Source organism: Ursus arctos, unplaced genomic scaffold, assembly GCF_023065955.2.
Source record: "Ursus arctos isolate Adak ecotype North America unplaced genomic scaffold, UrsArc2.0 scaffold_27, whole genome shotgun sequence".
Taxonomy (NCBI): domain Eukaryota; kingdom Metazoa; phylum Chordata; class Mammalia; order Carnivora; family Ursidae; genus Ursus; species Ursus arctos.
In genome coordinates, this window is record NW_026622952.1 from 17,517,943 (window position 1) to 17,540,493 (window position 22,551).

At 37.0% G+C, this 22,551-nt stretch overlaps 1 long non-coding RNA gene across 1 annotated transcript in view; it reads left to right on the forward strand.

Moving 5' to 3' along the window:
• The first annotated feature begins 266 nt into the window (after positions 1-266).
• Positions 267-22,551, forward strand: part of LOC130541896 (uncharacterized) — a 68,211-nt gene continuing 45,926 nt past the window's right edge. Inside the window, exon 1 of the long non-coding RNA XR_008955990.1 lies at positions 267-323. This is a non-coding gene — a long non-coding RNA (uncharacterized LOC130541896). The remainder of the gene's footprint in view (positions 324-22,551) is intronic.

Sequence of the window (22,551 nt, forward strand, 5' to 3'; positions counted from 1 at the left end):
CCTAGTTCATTTGGTTGTCTATTTCTACATGAATCAGAATTACTATTTACCTATATAATCATCTTTGCCTGTGCTCAGTATTTCTTTGTGTGAATTTGAGTTACTATCTAATGTCCTTTCATTTTAGCCTTAAGAACTCCCTTTATATTTCTTGTGGGGAAGTACTATGGGTGACAAATTCTCTGTGTCTGGGAATCATAATTTCTCCATTTTTGAAAGATTATTTTGCTGAATAGAGAATTCTCAGTTGACATATTTTTTCTTTCAGCATTGTGAATAATGTCATCCCACTGACTTCTGGCCTCCACAGTTTCTGATGAGAGGTAAGTTATTAATCTTATTAAGGTTCACTTTTGCATAATGATTCCTTTCTTTCTTACTGATTTTAGGATTATTTTAGTCTTTTGACAGTTCAACTATGTGCCTAACTCTGGATATCTTTGAGTTTATCCTACTGGTAATTCAGTAGTCTTTTTGAATGTATGGATTAAGGTTTCTCATAATCTTTGGGAAATTTTAAGCCATTATTTCTTTAAATATTCTTTCTGTCCCTTTTTTCTATTCTCTCTTTCTTGGATTCCATTATGCATATGTTGGTATGATTGATGGTGACCCACCAGTCTCTAAGGCTCTGTTTATTTTCTTTTATTCTTTTTTTTTTCTGTTTCTCAAAATAGATAATTTTAATTGATGTTCATGTTTTCCAAATGTCTCTTCAGTCTGCTCAAATCTACTGTTGTTCCCTGTATTAGTTTGCTAGGGCTGCCATTACAAAGTACCATAAACGGAATGACATAACAAATTTATTGTCTCACAATTCTGGAGGCTAGAAGTCAGAGGTAAGATGTTGGCAGGGTTGGTTCCCTCTGAGGTTAGGAAGAATTTGTTCCATATGTCTCTTATCTGGCTATTTGCCAGCAATCTTTGATGTTTCTTGGATTGTGAACACATCACACCTGTCTCTGCTTTGGTGTTTACATGGGTTCTATATGTGTGTCTCTTTGTTTCTAAATGTCCTTTTTCTATAAGGAAATCTATTCTGTTGAATTAAGGTCCATCCTAATCATCCTTTTTTTTTTTTTTTAACTTGATTACCTCCGTAAAGGTCCTATCTTTAAATAATGTCTCATTCTAAAGTATGGGAATTGGGACTACAGCATATAATGGGGGGAGGGGGGAGGATACAATTTAACCCATGAAAGACCTTCTAATGATTTGTTTTCATTTCATGATTGTGCTTTCAACTCCAGAATTTCTACTTGTTTTGTTTTTAATGATTTATATCTCCTCGTTAATAATATCTCCTTGGTGAGACATCATTCTCATATTTTTTTTAAGTCTTTAGATATGGTTTAGTTTAGTTCTTTGAACCTATTTATAATAGTGATTGAAAGTTTTTGTCTAATAAATGACTGCTGAGGGACAGTTTCTATTGACTGCTTTTTCCCCCCACGTATGGAAGAAATTATGGAAGCCATAATTTCTGGCTTCCTTGTATGCCTAATAATTTTTTTGTTGAGAACTAGATATTTAAAATAATATGATAAACTTTGGAAAACTCTGGAAGCTCTTGTAAGCTCTGGAGATCAGATTCCTCACCCTTCTTCACAAGGTTCTGTTGTTGGTAGTGCTATTTATTTGTTCAGTGACTTTCCTGGATTAATTGTCGTACATATCCATTGCAGTCTGTGCTCAGTTAGCTTAGTAGTTAGCTAAGGATTGGACGAAGATATACTTAGCTTCATTGAACCAATAAGTCTCCAGGCATTGCCAGGGGGCTCTTTGTGCCTGTGTGTGTGTATATATTGGAACATGTCTTCAATACTTCTACAGATAATTCACAACTCTGTTTTAGCCTTTGCTTTCTGCCTGTGCAGAGCCACATGGTCAATAAGAGTTGAAAGTTTAATGCCTTATGAGGTCTTTCCTGGGCATGTATATAGCTTTGCATGTGTGTGGTGCTCAGTACTTCCAGGAAAATGTTGAAACTTTTCAAAGCCCCTGATCTCATTTCCCGGTTTTTCTTTTAAGTTTTTTGGTCAATCTTTTGTTAATCTCAACTAATATGACTGTTTGGGGCCGCTGTGATACTAAACAATTGCCATTGATATTTTTCAACAAATGCTCTGAGGATAAGATTGATCTCACAGAGTGAGTTCTGAATTAGGTCAAATAGAATTTGAGCTTTTCCAAAACACTACCAAACAGGAAAAATGTAACAAGTTTGTGGACATGACTTTTTGGAAAGCTTCAAACCTATTGTATTCACTCAGTGACTGCTAGGCTGCTAGTTTTCATAGCTACCATGGTTGCAAGACTACTACTTTTCAAGGCTTAGGCAGAGCTGGGGAGACAGGAATGGGAATGGAATAGGTCAAAATGCTGTGTTCTTATGGAGATTCATCTGTTTTTCTTGAATAAGTGCCCCTTGAATTGATGCAAACTTCTGGTTAATTTCCAGAATTCTTAAAAGGTTGATTTTCACAATATTTACAAGTGTTCTTACTTTTATAGGAGAGCAGATTTTCAGAGGTCTTTATTCCTCCAGTCCAGAAGGGTTTCAAGTGGAGCTGTTTCATAAATGAATGTTTTCTAAAATTAACTGTTTCTATATTATAGTTTTATCTAATCGTTCTTGAACCACTTTTAAGATAAATTATACATACTTGCAAAATTCCATTATATGGGTTACTTTGTTCTTAACCAAGTCTTTCATTGCCCTTTTTAGTTATTCGGTTAAAATGTGTACATATCTAGGTAAATGCCTGGAACAGAATAACCCCTTAGTATAGTGTACTAAAACATGGTGGTGCCGTATGGGAGACAAGTGGTATGTTGGTAGACAAAGTAGGCACTATTATACAGGGCTTTATTATTGTATTGATTTACTGCATGTTACAGAATAAGAGTTCCAAACTACCGTATTTTGTGACACTGTTTAGAATGATTATAACACTTATCAAGGACTCAAAATTATTTATCAGATCTGATCAATTTCAATAAACAAATAACTGTATGTCATGTAGCTTAATACCAGGATTTATTGTAAAGGTAAGGGGTAATGTATAAATGCAATATCATCATAAGATAAACAAAAATTTAGGTATTGCTGTTTCTATAGAGATATAGTCTGCCCTTGCTCTGGTCAGTTTTAGGGCTCTTTACTCTTACTTAGCAAGCTCCTCAAATAAGGACATCAAAACAAAAATAAAAATGCAATGATGCCATCATCATAGCAAAGCACCAATTATCCTATGTGGAATTTTTAGGTTGGCTTCTCCTATACACCTTCTACATACTGGAAATCCTTGTGTACTTCCCTGCCCCTATATTCTACCCCTTGTATTAAATGTATGTGTCTCTTTTCTTCCTAAATTTTAAGCTTCTTTGATTGTAATTAACGTGTTCCTAACATCTGGTTTACAAATTAGTCATCTAAGAACTTCCTTTAAATACAAGTATGGAAAGACACTTAATTCTTTGAGTGTACAGAGGTGGAAAGCAGTACTCACCAGAGTTCTCAGTAACGGCTTGATACACGGTGTTCATAGTAACTTGGAGCCATTTCTTAAACAAAAACTACAAAATGTCAATGATTAATTTTAAATGAGGGAATTCTAGTGCAATGAAAAAATTTCAATGTCAGGAGTGAAAACTTAGAAAGAAAACTACACGCAGGAATTAAAAAGCAGGAGAGATTTTCACTGTGTCTAGGGTCTAATTTTGTTATTCAGAATCTGCTTAAAAGTGATGTTCACTTCTTTCATTTTCCACTTATGACTTTTAGCTATTTGGTGAATCACATGTTGTTATCAAAAATGCTTTATTTACATATAAATAAAATCTATCAAATATCAGTGAGAATTTTCAGGCACCCTTGTATGGAATCTATGGATACTTAGATCTACGTATACTTAAAAAATTGATAAATAAATTTTGGAGATAGCTAATAGGTAAATAAACTTTGACTTTTTTTCAAGCTTGGTTTTCTAAAATTCTGTTCCTAGTATGGAAATGGAACACAAACACTGGTGTCAGTAAGAAATGGAATCCTATCTCAAATCCATCATGATTTACTAGCCAGAAGACTTGGATGGAATTAGTGACATTTCCTCAATTTCCTAATTTGTAGAGGCTAATGTCTCAGGTTTTTAGCATTAATAAGAGTATGTATGCTTATATCATATAATTCATATCTAATTCAAGATTTTTTTCCAAGTGATATTAAATCATCAATGTCACTATTACTTGAGACAAAGCAAATTTGCTTTTTATTTAACTATTTAAAGATATTAGCTTGAAAAAGTATTATGGATATTATCTTCAATTTTGAGATTCTTTTTCAGATAGTTTTGTAACTTTGTTAATTGACCAAAGCTTTTCATGTCTCAGTTCATTAAACTAAAAAATGAATAAGATACCCTAAAAGGATATCAAACTGCTTGTAAATTGAGAATCATAGTCAGAAAACCACATCAATCTAGCTTAACAAAACAAAAATGTATCTAATTGAAAGTATACTGTGCTATATCATGAAATAAAATAGGATGTTGAAAACAGGACTCAAGAGTGGGAAAACCCAGAAAGTTCTGGAACCTCAGGAGCAGAAACCTGTGAATTTTCACTTTATTGTTCTGCTATTAGCTTGACTTCTTCTGAATCTCTGTACCTCTCAATTCAAACTTTCTTGAGAAAGAACCTGATTTTCTCATCGTGTCTACATTAGTTCCAAATAGTATTGCTTAAGAGAGTAGTATTAAGATAATACAAACATAATTACTGATACCTACTCCTTTTGGGGGTGGGGAATGATTTTTAAAGGAGACTTGAGAGCTGAGTACACAACTCTAAAATATTATCTTCTACAGTCCTCCACTTCTTGGATGTCCAAAACAGGCTCTTCTTTCTTCACATGTGATGTCAAAAATGCACTCATTTGTCATGATTCAATTCTCCAGTGTACAAACACAAATGCACACATTTCCTCTCCAATGAAATGCATTAAAAGGACATTCATTGACTGCATCCAGAAGAGATGTCATTGAATAATTATTATTGGAGTCCGTGATTGCCAGGTGATGTTCATTCTCCCTTAGTTCCATTGCCAGCTACTTAATTATTTTGTAATCTATGGACTAAATAGTTAATTTAGTTGCAATAAAGGAAAAATAAGAAAGATGTATATGCATGGCTTATTTGTGAAGGCAGTTCCTTTGCTCTTTTAAAATCAATTACTTCTTCCAACTAATAAAAAATAAATACAATGTTATCCATAAGAATTTTTACAAAGTTTGAGTTTCCAGGTTTTTACAAAATACTGAAAAATGTGTTTCTTAGTTTATATTTTAATTTACCTTATTTTAAAACCTTTTAAAAATACACTATATATTAGAGTCATAAGAAATATCAATTTTAACACAATTGAAACACTACTTAAAATTTAGCTGTTCTCTTGCCTCTCCCCATCCCTACCCTATGGATTATTTAAAGGATAAAATAAAACAAAATAGGTGGAGAAAAAAAAAATGTTGATTGCTAAGAAACCAGGCAGTAACAATGAGAGACTATTATCTGAAGAAAATTATTATTAATTTTTCAAACAAATAAACGATCCCAGTATCCATTTCTCATGGTTAGAATTTTTGATTTCTCATAAATTTAATTTTTTTTCTTTCATAGAAACTTTATTATCAACATTACCATCATGATTAATATAAAGTTGTAATAGCAAATATATATTGTGCAAATATAGCCTGCATTCATATTTAAATGCTTTTTGAGGTTGAAATGATAATGTCAACCAACCAATATTCTTTACCAATCATCTTCAATCTTCTTCACTTTTCTAAACTGTCATCTGAGTTTCTTCAGCCCTTTGCAGAATTGGTTTTTCAGAAAGCCTAAATTCTACACCACTGGAGCAGTTGTTCCTATCATTGGCTAAACAGTGGGACTCACTTTGGGAGCTTTAAAAAACACCGATGCTTGGGTCTGTCCCTGCACACTCTAATTTAATTGACCTAGAGTGCAGCCCGAATACTGGAATTCCTAAAAGTTCTTGAGATAATTCTTATATGAAGACAAGGATAAGAACCACCGTATGGTTGCTCCTGCTGTAACAAAAGAACACTGGGGAAACCAAATCATCATTCTTTTCTTTAAAGCCATCTAAGAGCTATAGATGCAAAGAAGTCAAAAAATGAACTAAAGTCTGGAGAAGAATGAGACCTTCTTAAATAATAAAGCTGCATTCTTGTCTGTTTTATTCTGTTCTGGGGAGGACAGAGGACCAGTCTTCTCAGAGGCAGGGAGACTTTCTTAGGACAAAGAAAATCAGCTGAATTTTTAATGAACATATGGGCTATCATGAGGAACTGAAATATGGAAAAGCCCCAAATGCAAAACCAATAATACCAGTGTTCCAATTCTCTCACAGAGTATATTTTATTAAATAAATAATGAGTAGGGAGGGAACGAGGGCATGGAGGAAGATATAGTGGTGTTTTAATCCCAAAGTCTTGCTGGAGAAGGCATCTGACCTCAACCTCAAAACAAAAGTTTCCTTAATAAAATAAAACTAATAAAGCAACAACCCAGCTGTTACATAATTTCTTCATAGGATTGAAGATTTTAACACCTTTCAAGTGCAGAAAGCTGGCTGCTTTTTTAAAATTGGTGCTCAGAGCCCTTTTGGGATGAGGCCTAACCAAACTCTTGAAATATTTGGAAACAGAAGTAAAATAAAACTAATCAAAGTTGCAAATAACTCCTAATAGGTTCAGAGATCTCACCATCAAGGCTAACAAAGCCATAAGACCTTTCTGGGGGAAAATATATCTCTATATCTATATACTACATCTATTCAACTTCAGTGTCAACTGTTATTTTTGTTTATAGTATCTGGAATGCATTAAAACATTTTGAGACATGTGAAAGACATGTGAAGAAGCCAAATCAAAGCCCATAAGCAGAGAAGAAAATGTCAATAGAAGCATTATCAAAAGATGAGCTACTGTGTGTGCTGATGGACGTTAACTAGACTTACTGTGATTATTCTGTAATATATACAGATATCAAATCATTATGTTGTACAACTGAAAATAACCAAAAGATGAGTTTTGGATTAGTATATTAAAACTTAAAATACTGTCATAAATATGTTAATGGATTTAGAAGATGCACAAAATGGATCAATAATTATGGCATTATTTAAAGAAATGAAAATCTGTAAAGAATCAAATGAGTACACCACTGAAACATACAATTTTGAAATGGAAAATTCATTATGTAGGTGTAAGAGGATGTTAAACAGTATGAGTGGATCAGTGAATTGAAGTCAATTGAAATAAATTAGAACTATCCAAACCAAAGTAAGCAAGAAAAAACAATAAATAAAACAGAGAATCAGTGACCTGTGGACTAATAGGGTAACATTGGATACCTAGAAGAGATAAAGAGTAGAACAATGGAAATACACAAAAAGCAATGACTGATTTTTTTATAAAATGTGTAAAGATACCAATCCATAGATTCCAAAAGCCCAGTGAACTTCAAGCATTTTAAATACAATGAATACCATAGCAGGGCATATTACAGTCAACCTATTGAAATATAAAATCTTAAAAACAAAGAAGAAAAGCTAAAAGTGTGTTGGGGTTAATGTAGAGTATGAAATCATCCATAATACCTGGCTTGCTAAAATGTAACACAGAGGCCGCTGGGGGTGATGGAAATTTTCAGAGAAGGCTGTAGGCCTTTGGAATGCAAGGCCTGCTCGACCACTCTGCCATAGAAATGCCCCAGGGATTTACCTTCCCCAGAGCTTTCTTAGCCCAAACAGCTGCCCTGTGATCTAAGAGATGTATGCATTGTCCCCTAAAGCTATGTTTAACTGAATTCATAGAACAAGCTGATCAGCACATTGTATCCTTCCCATAATCAGACTCTTCTATTTTCTGTAAGACCTCTTGTCACATAACATTTGCTTGAGAAACAGAGTGATAAAGACTTATGATTATCCTGGAGCATGAATAAAGGTGAGAGCAAAGAAGAGAAAAGGGTCTTTGTCTCTGAGTGTTGACCCCCTTGCCTTCTCTCTTTCACAGCAAAGTCTGGAGTAATCTTTCATCCATCAGTACAGGGATTTCTGGCCATTCCTGGCAAAAGTGGCCAGAGAATAAAGGCATGTTACTAAATTCAGGTGAGCAATATTAATAATAGCTGACTTCTCATAAAAAACAATGAAAATCAGAAAACAGTAGGATAGTTTTAATGTGCTGCAGGAAAAATATCAACTCAGATTTTTTTTTTTTAAATAATAATATTTTTTATTATATTATGTTAGTCACCATACAGTACATCCCTGGTTTTTGATGTAAAGTTTGATGATTCATTAGTTGCGTATAACACCCAGTGCACCATGCAATACGTGCCCTCCTTACTACCCATCACCAGCCTATCCCAGTCCCCCACCCCCCTCCCCTCTGAAGCTCTCAGTTTGTTTCTCAGAGTACATAGTCTCTCATGCTTCATTCCCCCTTCTAATTACTCCCCCTTTCTTTATCCCTTTCTTCTCCTACCGATCTTCCTAGTTCTAATGTTCCATAGATGAGAGAAACCATATGATAATTGTCTTTCTCCGCTTGACTCATTTCACTTAGCATTATCTCCTCCAGTGCCATCCATGTTGCAGCAAATGTTGAGAAATTGTTCTTTCTGATAGCTGGGTAATATTCCGTTGTATATATGGACCATATCTTCTTAATACAGTCATCTGTTGAAGGGCATCTCGTCTCCTTCCACGATTTAGCTATTGTGGACAATGCTGCTATGAACATTGGGGTGCATATGGCCCTTCTCTTCACTACGTCTGTATCTTTGGGGTAAATACCCAGTAGTGCAATGGCTGGATCATAGGGTAGCTCAATTTTTAACTCTTTAAGGGACCTCCACACTGTTTTCCAGAGTGGCTATACCAACTTGCATTCCCTTTCTATCTCCAGCAAAGATATTCTTCAAAACCCAAAGCATAACTACAGCTAAGAGAATTTTTCACAGAAAACCCATAATAATAAGGAAATACTTCAGGTGAAAGAGAAATGTTTCCAGATGGAAATCCCTATTTTCAGGAAGGAATGAAGAGCACCATAAACAGCAAATATGTTGGTAAATGTAAAAAAAAAAAATTATGCATAAAGTTTCCTTAAAAGACTCTTATTAGATGTTTGAAGTAAAAATAGCAACAATAAATGGCAGAGTTTTAAATATATGTATAAATTAAATATGAAGTAGGTAAATGATAAAAGAAAATAAATGCAATTATACTGTCATACAGTTTTTGCAGTGGACTATGATAAATTGAGGAGACATACCTTAATCCCTAAAGAAACCATCAAAAATATTTTTTTTTTAAAAAAGGAGTAACTAAAAATGCAATAGAGAAGAAAAACTTGAATAGTAGAAAATACTGGTTTAATCTGAAAGACATCAAACAAGGATGAACAAGTGGGGGCAAAAGCAGATGAGGCAAGTAGAAAACAAACAAGGTGGTAGACTTAAGCCCAACTATGGGACTCTTTGAAATAAAACAAACAAAACAACAACAACAAAAAGCTGAGATTCTGTTCAAATTTATATCAATACGGTGGTATTTTGCTGTGTATATAAGATCAGTAATAAGTAGCCTGTGCTTTTCCACCCACATTTTTACAATATTTTATTCTATGAGCACATTTGTGTCTGTATTTCTTCAGGCAACATCCCCTCCCCTCATTGTTACCATTTGGGTAGAAATGCTGTCATGAAAATCCCATTGGCTGTGCTACACAAATTTTGAGAGAAGTCACATTTTGAGCCTTCAATTTGAGAAGATAGAAATGGAAGATTTTAGTCTACTCTAGCCCTACATACAAGAAAAAATTATTTGACTATTGAAATATTTCTATGAATTGGGTTTTCAGAAACCAGATGTTCAGCTTCAAATTAGAAGTTACCTCCCAAGACAAAAACATGAAAAATAGGGATGCTGCAAGTATCTGTGAGAAGAACAGTAGCTACCGATTCTCTTCTGAGAATAAAGTAAAGGATAGGATAAATTTCAGGGAAGATACATGTAATTTAATCTTGATATACTAATATTTATTAAGCATTAATAAGTTTTATTATATTTATTCAGGTTGAGTCTGGTTATTTTTTTCTACTGTAACAAAAAGTATGTAAATAATTATTAATCAAAGGTCAAACAGAAGACAATCAAGCTTTCTTTCCTGGTTAAATATATTATAGTCTGAATACATATTTACTTTTTCTACCTTTTAGATCTTGCTTGATCATATTGGACTTTATGTAAACTAGAAGTGTACTTTATTGTTTTTAACCTACTGAGTTTTGGGGGTTATTTGTTTGAACAGTTATTTTACTCTAATAATGCCTAGATAATGTTTACTGAGGGTGGATAACTCCACATTTTAAAATATTAGTATCATACATCAACTTGATTGAATGTGAATTATTCATTTTCATAAATATGAAATAGCTCTTGAAGAAAAGTGTCATCTGTGTTCTTATAAAACCAACATGAGTGAGAATAACAAAGGGGATATGTCCAGTTTCGATGGGTACTTTCTATTTCTTTACAAAATTGCAATTGAAATCATGGAAATATGGGGGCTCCTGAGTGGGAAAGAAGTGAAAGGATTCTAATTTAATAAGAGAACTATTTTTCATGATTAGCAAAAGTAAAAGCAACAGGGTTTATTATGAACATTTTTAAATAAGTGGGTTATTTTAATGTGTGAAAGACTCAAATGCCAGTTACTCTAAAAAGCCTCGCATTATTATGGCTGGGTGGGTTAACTTACCTTTCTAACAAAGTGAATTGGAAGAATTAAATCAGAAGCTGACCCCCAATAACAGCTAGTCTGATTAACTGGAAGGCTTTTCATGGGTCAGAAAGACAGCTATGCCACATAATGAAGGAGGATGGGGCATGTGAGGCAGGCAGAGAATGGTAGTATTTTTCCTAAAGAGCTGGGTCCCAATTAAAGTGACCGGGAAATCTTGTTTATTCAATCTGACTTGAGGCTGTGCTGTGCCATATATTTACTTCCCCAATAAACTAATATGCCTTGAATTACTATTCATACGAAAGAACCCTAGGGCACAAAAATCTACTCTTGTGGAAAGAATTGAGATTGACCCACAGAAAAGAGTAAAGCGATGGACAAAGAGACAAAGATGTTGGTTATGGGCAAGTCTTCACACTAAATGTGAGAGGAGAATGAAATCCAGAAGATGGCAGATAAGAGCCAGACAACAGAGACAATGAACTGATTTCTGATTGCTCCTCAGTTAACCAGGCTGCCCCTTGAAAAGGAAAGCCAGACCCAGCGATACCCAAGTCTTTGATTTTAATCTCTTTATGGGAAAACTGTTCTTCTGAGAAGTGCTATCTAAAATGTGACTCTTTTTCTCTTCTTAGCTTTTTTTTTTTATATAGATTTTATTTATTTATTGAGAGAGGGAGAACAAGCACGGGCAGAGGGAGAGGGAGAGAGAAAACCCCAAGCAGACTCCATGCTGAACGTAAAGTCCAATGACCCTAAGATCATGACCTAAGCTGAAATCAGAGTCCGACGCTTAACCAACTGAGCCACCTAGGCACCCCTCTCTTCTTGGCTTTTATTTTATTTATTTTTTATTTTATTTTATTTTATTTTATTTTATTTTATTTTATTTTATTTTATTTTATTTTATTTATTTTTTATTATTATGTTCAATTAGCCAACATAAAATACATCATTAGTTTTTGATGTAGTGTTCAGTGATTCATTAGTTGCATATAACACCAGGTGCTCATCACCACACGTACCCTCCTTAATACCAATCACCTGATTTCCCCATCCCCCCCGCCTTCTATAATCCTCAGTTTGAATCCCAGAGTCCAGAGTCTCCCATGGTTTGTCCCCCTCTCTGAATACTTCTCATTCAGTTTTCCCTCCCGTCCCCTGTGGTTCTCTACACTATTCCTTATGTTCCACACATGAATGAAACCATATAATAATTGTCTTTCTCTGCTTGACTTATTTCACTTAACATAATCCCCTCCAGTTCCATCCATGTCAATGCAAATGATGGGTATTCATCCTTTCTGATGGCTAATATTCCATTGTATATATGAAGCACATCTCCTTTATCCATTCATCTGTTGAAAGGCATCTCGGCTCCTTCTGTGGTTTCGCTATCATAGACATTGCTGCTATGAACATTGGGGTGCATGTGCCCCTTCTTTTCACTATGTCTGTATCTTTGGGGTAAATACATTAGTAGTGCAATTTCTGGGTCATAGGGTAGCTCTATTTTTAATGTCTTGAGGAACTTCCATACTGTTTTCTAGAGCGGCTGCACCAGTTTACATTCCCACCAACAGTATAAGAGGGTTGCCCTTTCTCCACATCCTTACCAACACTTGTTGTATCCTGTCTTGTTAATTTTTGCCATTTTAACTGGTGTAAGATGGTATCTCATCGTGGTTTTGATTAGTATTTCCCTGATGGCTAGTGATGTTGAACATTTTTTCATGTGTCTCTTAACCATTGTATGTCTTCTTTGGAGAAGTGTCTGTTCATGTCTTCTGCCCATTTATTGGCTGGATTATTTGTTTTTTGGGTGTTGAGTTTGAGAAGCTCTTTATAGATCTTGGAAACCAGCCCTGTATCCGTAATGTCATTTGCAAATATCTTCTCCCATTCGGTGGGTTGCCTCTTAGTTTTGTTGACTGTTTCCTTTGCTATGCGGAAGCTTTTTATCTTGATGAAGTCCCAAAAGTTCATTTTTGCTTTTGTTTCCCTTGCCTTTATAGACATGTCTTGGAAGAGGTCTCTGTGGCCAGTGTCAAAGAGGTTACTGCCTATGTTCTCTTCTAGGATTTTGATGGATTCCTGTCTCACATTTAGGTCTTTCATCCATTTTGAGTTTATCTTTGTGTATGGTGTAAGAGAATGGTCCAATTTCATTCTTCTGCATGTGGCTGCCCAAAATTCCCAGCACAAATTTTTGAAGAGACTTTTTGTCCAGTGGATTTTCTTTCCTGATTTGTCGAAGATTAGTTGAATCTAGAGTTGAGGGTCCATTTCTGGGGTCTTTATTCTGTTCCATTGATCTGTGGGTCTGTTTTTGTTCCAATACCATGCTGTCTTGATGATCACAACTTTGTAATATAGCTTGAAGTCAGGCGTTGTGATGCCCCCAGCTTTGGTTCTCTTTTTCAACAATCCCCTGACAATTTGGGGGTCTTTTCTGGTTCCCTACAAATTTTAGGATTGTTTGTTCCAGCTCCATGAAAAAAGTCAATGGTATTTTGACAGGGATTGCATTGAAACTGTAGATTGCTCTGGGCAGCATAGACATTTTCACAATATTTATTCTTCCAATCCATGAGCGTGGAATGTTTTTCCATCTCTTTGAGCCTTCCTCAGTTTCTTTCATAAATGTTCTATAGTTTCTACAGTATAGATCTTTTACCTCTCTGGTTAGGTTTATTCCTAGGTATCTTATGGTTTTTGGTGCTATTGTAAATGAAATCAATTCCTTAATTTCTCTTTCTTCAGTCACATTGTTAGTGTATAGAAATGCAACTGATTTCTGGGGCTCCTGGTGGCACAGCGGTTAAGCGTCTGCCTTCGGCTCAGGGCATGATCCTGGCAGTATGGGATCAAGCCCCACATCAGGCTCCTCCGATATGAGCCTGCTTCTTCCTCTCCCACTCCCCCTGCTTGTGTTCCCTCTCTCGCTGGCTGTCTCTATCTCTGTCAAATAAATAAATAAATAAAATCTTAAAAAAAAAAAAAAGAAATGCAACTGATTTCTGTGCATTGATTTTGTATCCTGCCATGTTGCTGAATTGCTGTATGAGTTCTGGTAATATGGGGATAGAGTCTTTTGGGTTTTCCACATAACATATCGTGTCATCTGCGAAGAGACAGAGTTTGACATCTTCTTTGCCAATTTGGATGCCTTTTATTTCTTTTGTTGTCTGATTGCTGAGGCTAATACTTCTAGCACTATGTTGAACAATAGTGGTAAGACTGGGCATCCCTGTCGTGTTCCTGACCTTAAGGGAAAAGCTCAGCTTTTCCCCATTGGTAGCGATATTTGCTGTGGGCTTTTCATTGATGGTTTTTGGGATATTGAGGAATGTTCCCTCTATCCCTATAGTCTGAAGAGTTTTAATCAAGAACAGATGTTGTTTTTGTTAAATGCTTTTTCTTCATCAATTGAGAGGATCATATGGTTCTTGTCTTTTCTTTTATTAATGTGCTCTATCACGTTGATTGATTTGTGAATGTTGAACCACCCTTGCATCCCAGGAATAAATCCCACTTGATTGTGGTGAATAATCCTTTTAATGTACTGTTGGATCCTATTGGCTAGGATCTTGTTGAGTATTTTGGCATCCATGTTCATTAGGGATAATGGTCTGTAATTCTCCTTTTTGATGGATTTTTGCCTGGTTTTGGGATCAAGGTAATGCTGGCCTCATAGGAGTTTGGAAGTTTTCCTTCTGTTTCTATTTTTTTTAAACAGCTTCAGTGGAATAGGTATTATTTCTTCTTTAAATGTTTGGTAGAATTCCCTTGGGAAGCCATCTGGAGTTCCATGCCTGGACTCTTGTTTTTTGGGAGGTTTTTGATTACTGCTTCAATTTTGTTACTGGTTATTGATCTATTCAGATTGTCTGTTTCTTCCTGTTTCAGTCTTGGTAGTGTATAAGTTGCCAGGAAGGCATCCATTTCTTTCAGGTTGCTTAATTTGTTGTCATATAGGTGCTGATAATAACTTTAATAATTGTTTCTATTTCCTTGGTGTTGGTCATAATCTCTTCCCTTTCATTCTTGATTTTATTGATTTGGGTCCTTTCCCTTTTCTTTTGAGTAAGTCTGGTCAGAGGTTTATCGATCTTATTAATTCTTTCAGAGAACCAGCTTCTAGTTTCATTGATCTGTTCTACTGCTCTTCTGGTTTCTAGTTCATTGATTTCCACTCTAATTTTTATTATTTCTCTTCTCCTGCTGGGTTTAAGCTTTATTTGCTGTTCTTTCTCCAGGTCCTTTAGGTGTAAGTTTAGCTTGTGCATTTGGGATTTTTCTTTTTTGAGAGAAGATTAGATGGCCATGTATTTCCTCCTTAGGACTGCCTTTGCAGTATCTCATAGGTTTTGGGCCAATGTGTTTTCAGTCATTAGTTTCCCCAAATTGTTCAAGTTCTACTTTAATTTCCTGGTTGACCCAATCATTCTTTAGCAGGATGCTCTTTAACTTCTAAGTGTTTGAATTCCTTCCAAATTTTTCCTTGTGATTGAGTTCCATTTTCAAAGTATTGTGGTCTGAAAACATGCGGGGAATAATCTCAATCTTTTGGTATCAGTTAAGACCTGATTTGTGATCCAGTATGTGGTCTATTCTGGAGAAAGTTCCATGTGTGTTCAAGAAGGATGAGTATTTTGTTGTTTTAGGGTGGAATGTTCTGTATGTATTTACGAAGTCCATCTGGTCCAATGTGTCATTCAAAGCTCTTGTTTTTTTGTTGATCTTCTGCTTAGATCATCTGTCCATTGCTGAGAGTGGAGTGTTGAGGTCTCCTACTATAAATATAGTATTATCAATATGATTCTTTATTTTGGTTAGCAGTTGGCTTATGTAGTTGGCTGCTCCCATGTTGGGGCATAGATATTTACAATTGTTAGATTGTCTTGTTGGATAGACCTTTTAAGTATGATATAGCATCCCTCTACAGCTCTTATGACAGTCTTTGATTTAAAATCTAATTTGTCTGATATGGGAATCGCTACTCCAGCTTTCTTTTGAGGTCTGTTGGCATGAAAAATAGTTCTTCATCCCCTCACCTTCAATCTGGAGGTGTCTTCAGGTTCAAAAATGAGTCTCTTGTAGACACCATATGGATGGGTCATGTCTTTTTATCCAGTCTGCAACCCTGTGCTATTTCATGGGAGCATTTAGACCGTTCACATTGAGGGTAACTATTGGCAGATATGAATTTAGTGCCATCATACTGCCTGTAAAGTCCCTGCTTCTGTAGATTGTCTCTGTTAAGTTTCTGGTCTATGTTCCTCTTGGCATCTTTCTTCTTTTATAGAATCCCCCTCAATATTTCTTGCAGGGCTGGCTTGGTGGTCACATATTCTTTCAGTTTCTGCTGGTCCTGGAAGCTCTTTATCTCTCCATCCATTCTGAATAACAGCCTTGCTGGATAAAGTATTCTTGGCTGCATGTTCTTCTCATTTAGTACCCTGAATATGTCTTGCCAGCCCTTCCTGGCTTGCCAGGTCTCTGTGGATAGGTCTGATGATGTTCTGATGTTCCTCCCTCCATATATAAGAAATTTCTTCCCCCTAGTTGCTCTTAGGATTGGCTTGGCTCTAAGATTGCAAGTTTCACTATTATATGCCAGGGTGTTGGTCTATTTTTATTGATCTTGGGAGGGGTCCTCTCTACCACTTGGACATGAATGCTTGTTTCCTTCCCCAGATTGGAGAAGTTCTCAGGTATGATTTGCTCAAATATACCTTCTAGTCCTCTCTCTCTTTCCACCAATAAAAAAGAAAGATAAAGGGGGGGGCGCCTGAGTGGCTCAGTCATTAAGCGTCTGCCTTCGGCTCAGGGCGTGATCCCGGCATTCTCGGTTCGAGCCCCACATCAGGCTCCTCCACTGGAAGCCTGTTTCTTCCTCTCCCACTCCCCCTGCTTGTGTTCCCTCTCTCTCTGGCTGTCTCTATCTCTGTCAAATAAATAAATAAAATCTTTAAAAAAAAAAAAAAGGGGGGGGGAACAAAAGGGGAGAGGGGGGAGAGAGATTATAATCTCTCAGGGTGGACACAGCAGGGTGATTTGCCTGTTCCAGCTTGATTTTTGCTCTGTGTGTTAGAAGACACTATATCCCAAAATTGCAAAGAAATCATAACTTACGTATTTGTCAAGATAAAATTGAATAGAGTGAAAAATGGGCTAGTATGGGGTATAAATCTATAAAACATATAAGTGAAAAAGAAAATAAAAGTTAAGAAGCAACTTAAAAACATAGGTTGGGAAATATGAATCTATTTGAAATGGGAGTGGGGTTAAAAAAATAAAAGAAACTAATAAAGAAATGTAAAATTTAGCCTGAAGTGTAAGCAAGTCATGAGGGAACACCTGGAACTCCCTATATTATTTTCTCTTGGTGCTGGAGTTTTACAGTCCTGTGAGAAATAAGCTTAAGTTTATTCACCTGTTCTTGTAGTCTGTCTTCTGGGGAAGGGGCCTGCCGCTTGGCTTCTCAGTGAGCCTGGGTGCAGTTGCCCCACCCCTTGTCAGGGGGATGGGCTTAATGTGAGCTGGTTGGCTGCAGGGCTTTTGTTCCCTGGTGTCTTTCCGCTTCTCTTTAGAGGGTCAGAGCGAACATGGCCATGCAGGAATCTCCGGCCCAGAGCCGCAATGTCATGGTCTACCTCCCTCAACAGATCCTCCAGGTCAGTCCATCTCTGCTGTGGACCCTACCAAAGTCCAGAGATTTGTGCATCTTCTGGGGGAGGGGCATGTTGCATTGATTCTCAAATTTCTTTGCCCCATGGAATTGCTCGCCTCTTGCCTGGGGCCTGGCTAACTAATCTGCTCTCTGTGGCTTTTGTTCCCTGGAGGCTTTCCTTGCAGGTTCAGAGGATGAGAATGAAAATGGTGGTCTCCCAATGTCTGGCCCTGGAGCCAAAAGTCTGGGACCCCACCCCTCTGTGAGCCCTCAGAGAAAAGCAGTCAGTCACACCTGTCTCCTCTGTCTCTGTCTGCACTCCATTCTCACCCGGACTGTGGCCAAGCGTTTAGGTCCCAGGCACGTGACCCTGTTTGGAGTCTCCATGCCCAGCAGATTCCTGCGGTGTGCTCCTGCACAGCTCCTCCTGGGGCCCAACTGTGCCTCAGATCATGGTTTATGGCTGCCCCAAGGTGAGAGCCCACTCCTGGGCTCACTCTTTGCAGCTGGCTTCCCTGCTCTGATTCCTGGGAGCTCTGCCACACTAAGGCACCCCCAGTCTTCCTGTGACCCTGAGGATCCTGAGACCACACTGTCCCAGTGAGGGTTCCATCTCCTGCTTAGCTGCCTGAGTGAGGTCCCTCAGCAGAGCAGACTTCCAGAAGTTCCGATTCTGTGCTCTTCTGCTCTGTCACTTGCTGATAGCCAGCTGACGGAGGCGCCCTCCCCTGCAGTCTATCTTCCCATGTATCACCTTGGATTCACTTCTCTGCACCTCCTACCTTGCGGAAAATGGCCACTTTTCTATTTGTAGAATTGCAGCTATTCTTTCCTTCCATCTCTGGTTGGGTTCAGAGGTGTTCAGAATGGTTTGATAGATATTTAGGTGAATTCCTGGTACCAGACAAAATTAAGGTCTCCTACTCCTCTGCCATCTTGGACTCCTCTTTATTTTATCTTTTTAAAAGATTTTATTTATTTGCAAGCATGAGTGGGGGGGGGAGGGGGACAGAGGGAGAAGCAGATTCCCTGCTGAGCTGGGAGCTGGACTCAGGGCTCGATCCCAGGACCCTGAGATTAGGACCTGAGCCGAAGTCAGACGCTTAACCAACTGAGCCACACAGGCACCCCTCTTCTTGGCTTTTAATACACAACTATCAATATCCTAAATGATAACAATAGTAAAAAAGTTAAATAATGCCTCTCACATTTATAGCCTTCTTGACCATCCAGCTATTCATTTTGTCTTAAAAATGTTTTCTACACTAGACCTTAAGAACTTTGAAGTGAATGAGACCCTGACATCAAGTGGCTGCAGTCTGCTGGCAGGGACCAGTCATGAAAAGAAATCTGTATAATGCATAATACAAATAAATATGGAGAAGGACGTGCTCTCTCTATGGAATGTGCAGGATGGAGAGATTAATCCCTCCTGAGTTAGGAATGAGAATGCTAGAGAAAATTGTATCTTCACCAGATCATGTTTTGTTCTTTTGATTTTGGCATCTAAGTCCAGCTCTCTTCTCACCTGAGTGCTTTCTAAAAGTCAAATTATTACAAAGCTATTCTGAATATAGTAATATAAAATATCATGATCTGTTGCCAATGTTTACATCTCGGGGGGGGGACAGGGGTATTGAGATAATTTATGCAGTTTCCCCCAAAATTCTTATCCCTAGGAATGCTATTACCAGCCAGTTCCTCAAGCCCTGTGGATTTTATTAGGTGTCCTGGTCATAAGCAAGCATAGCAGCTTTGCACAAAGCCATTCAATTCTGAGGGCTCAGAAAGTCTGATAACAGCGCTCTTCAGAATCATGCTCAAATGTGTGGTTGTGGCCAGGAATGAGATTTGTGTGCATTAACTTTCATCACTGATACAGCTGTCATCAAAAACACAGGAAAGGAGAGGGAGAAATGAGACAGAAATAAGCACTGCACGTACATCATTGTTTTAAACTCCACAAATGCCCTTGCAAATTTGGTATTGTTATCATAGTGCTACAGAGAGGAAAGCATCATTTAAGCAATAAAATAATTTATAAGTGACATAGAGTAAATGAGTGGCAAGGGCAAAACTGGACTAGAAAGCAGGGGAATCCAACTGAAAGCCTCTTCCCGGGACCTTGGCACCGCCTTGCCTCCAAAGTGGCAGTAAATCCATGTGAAGAGCCCAATCCTGCAGTGAATCTGTGAAATCTGTTGATAAAGTATCCTGTCGATGCCATTGCCAGCCTTCTACATTTCCATGTATTTGTCTATAGAATAACTTTGCTGAACTGACATTATTCCAATGGCATACATTTTTCATAGTAAAGCCAACTGACTATCCATGAATATCTAAAAATCAATGCCATCCTGAGTGTCCAATGCCAACACATCTTTGTAGCCCAATGAAGAATAATGTGTTGCTAAACTCTTTTAGGGGATTCAGATAAGGTTTGGGAAGTTTAAGCACCTTGCTCAAGATTACATAGCTACCAAGTGACAGAACTCACAAAATGTTAGATTCCAAAGTCTATGCTCTTTCCACGCTATTACACATCCTCATTTGCTACAGCAAATACGACAAATCAATACTTAAGCCAGTTATTATAAATAATAGAACTACTAACAGCAAATAAATTTGTATCAAGTTTTGAATAATCCTTTCATTTTCCTTTTTTAATGATTTATAGTTTATACATAAAGGCAAAGTGTGTTTTGTTTTGTTCTGTTTTGTTTTTGTGTTTTTGTTTTCGTTTTAATCACCAACCTGAGTAGAGACCACAGAAGCTTATAGAACACATTCACAAGATCAAAATCTGGGACTCAGAGAGGTGGATGAAAGGAAAATTTTGATCCATGAAGCAGCTTATCCACATTCAAGGACATCTAGTAAGCATGACTGTTTTCATGTTTACTGATGAAGTAATCTGTCAGGTGAAAAATGTGAGCTTCCTTTGCACCTGGCTGTTCTTTGGAGTTCCGCCTGCTTGGAAGTCCTCTTCAAATCAGAGTAAGGAAATAAACTTTACACATAAATCAGTCTGTGGACCTTGCTGAACAATTTTTGCCTTTGGGTTCTCATATAGCATTAGGAAAATTGAGACAGTTCAATAACCTTATTTCTTTTCAAATAATTTACATTTTAAGCTGATTTGGAGAATTTCCTTGTGCCAGTTCAGTTCAGTAAGGTCCAAGAGCCAAAGATGAGAGCGTCAGGGATATCTTTTCTCATGGACCAGAGCGGACGCGCAGGTAGGGCCTCCTGAATCACAAATTTACCCTGCCACCCCTTTAAGGCAGGCTATGCAGAGTCGACCTTAATATAAGGTTGAGTTAATAAATCTCAGATTAGTTTTTCTTGTGATCTATCTAAAAATGCCACAGAAATTTGTATTTGTGTAAAATGAAGAAGTAGGAAAGAACACAGGCTGTTCATATATTAAAGTTTAAAGCTCTCATTTGTTGTAAGGTGATGTTTTCTGCAATCCTTTTACTATTATAATGGTGTGATTACTCTAAATGAAGATCATGGGCAGCAATAAATGGTAAAAATGACTACACCGACTATTTTTTTATCCTTTTTTTCCATTGGGAAAATTTGTACTACATTTGTCCTTGTCCATTTCTCTTTATAAAGGTAACATTAATATGATCTATTACTCCATTAATGAGGGACACTTTGTTCAGAAATAGAACTCCATTATATATTTTTCGTTTGCTTATACAAACTCCAACAAAAGTAATTTGATGTTTTTTAATTCTCACTATTACATTTACGAAAAAGAAATAATTTTATTCAGCCATGAATATGTATGAATAAAATTATTTTTTCCTCTCTGAAAAATAGGGGTGGCTGCACTATTATTTACTTCAAGGTCTTTCAATGCATCTTTTTAAATTTTCTTACAGAAACATCTGTTGTTAGATGACAATTCAGTTGCTTGCTAACTACTTGAGGAAAAGGCTATAATATTTTAAGTGAATTTGTACTTCTACATCCTAAAATGAAGAGGTGAACAATTATAATTGTGCTTAGGAGGAGACTGTGTTTCACTTGTTCTTCTTCCCCTTTTCCTGCCAACTCAGGCAGTCTTGGACATGGGAGGCAGTGATGGAAGGAATCACATGGATTGACATGAGTGAAGTCTCAACAATAAGAAGTGTTTTCTGTGTAGCAGTTCAAGAGAGAATTCAGAATCCCACATACTTATATTTATTGTGTATCTTAGTTCAGCAAACTTGAGGACAGGCCCTCACTTGACCCCTAGTAACCAATGGCATCTGTCTATGAAATGGTGGCCAAATTAGAGGGACAGAGGGAAGTCAACTAAATCGTGGAAGAGGCATCTCTCAATCAAATTGAAAGCCCCCAGCAAGGTTTACTGAAGGTCAGCTGTGTTTAGAGTTGTGTAATGGGATGCAAGAAACAAAAGTATTGCTGACTTCATTTTTTAAAAACTTGTTTGGAACACAAAGACCATTTTCTATAGATTTCTTGTACATAACAAAAATAACTTATTTGGTCCATAAATCGCCTGAAATAAAGTGTCTAGACAAAGAGTACTAGCAGCTCAACCTATCACAGATAACACATGGGAGCATTTTTTTTTTTTAAACAGAAGTGGAATTCTGTCCCTTCAAGCATAATGGTGACTCCAATGGCCTGAGAAAAGGAATCTAGGAGGATAAGGATCGGGGATGCACCCCCAGAGGATCAAAGGGTAAGAAGTTGTAGAAAAAGCTAGGAACATGGCTTGTCCTAGGCAACTATCTAGACAGAGCATTCCTTTTCTTATAAGGTTCCATGATGGACTTGGCTTCCTCCCTTCCTGCTGGCAATTATAGCAGAGAGAACCATAGCAAGATGAGAGAACTGACTTTGGGGCCAGACTGAGTTTTCATTCTGTTGCTTAATATCTGTATAATTTGGGGCAAGTTTCTTAGTCCTTCTGTGCCTCAGTTTCTACATCTATAAAATAGTAATAATAATAACACCCACTTTATTAGATTGTGGTGATTGAGTCATACCTAGAAAATGCTTATT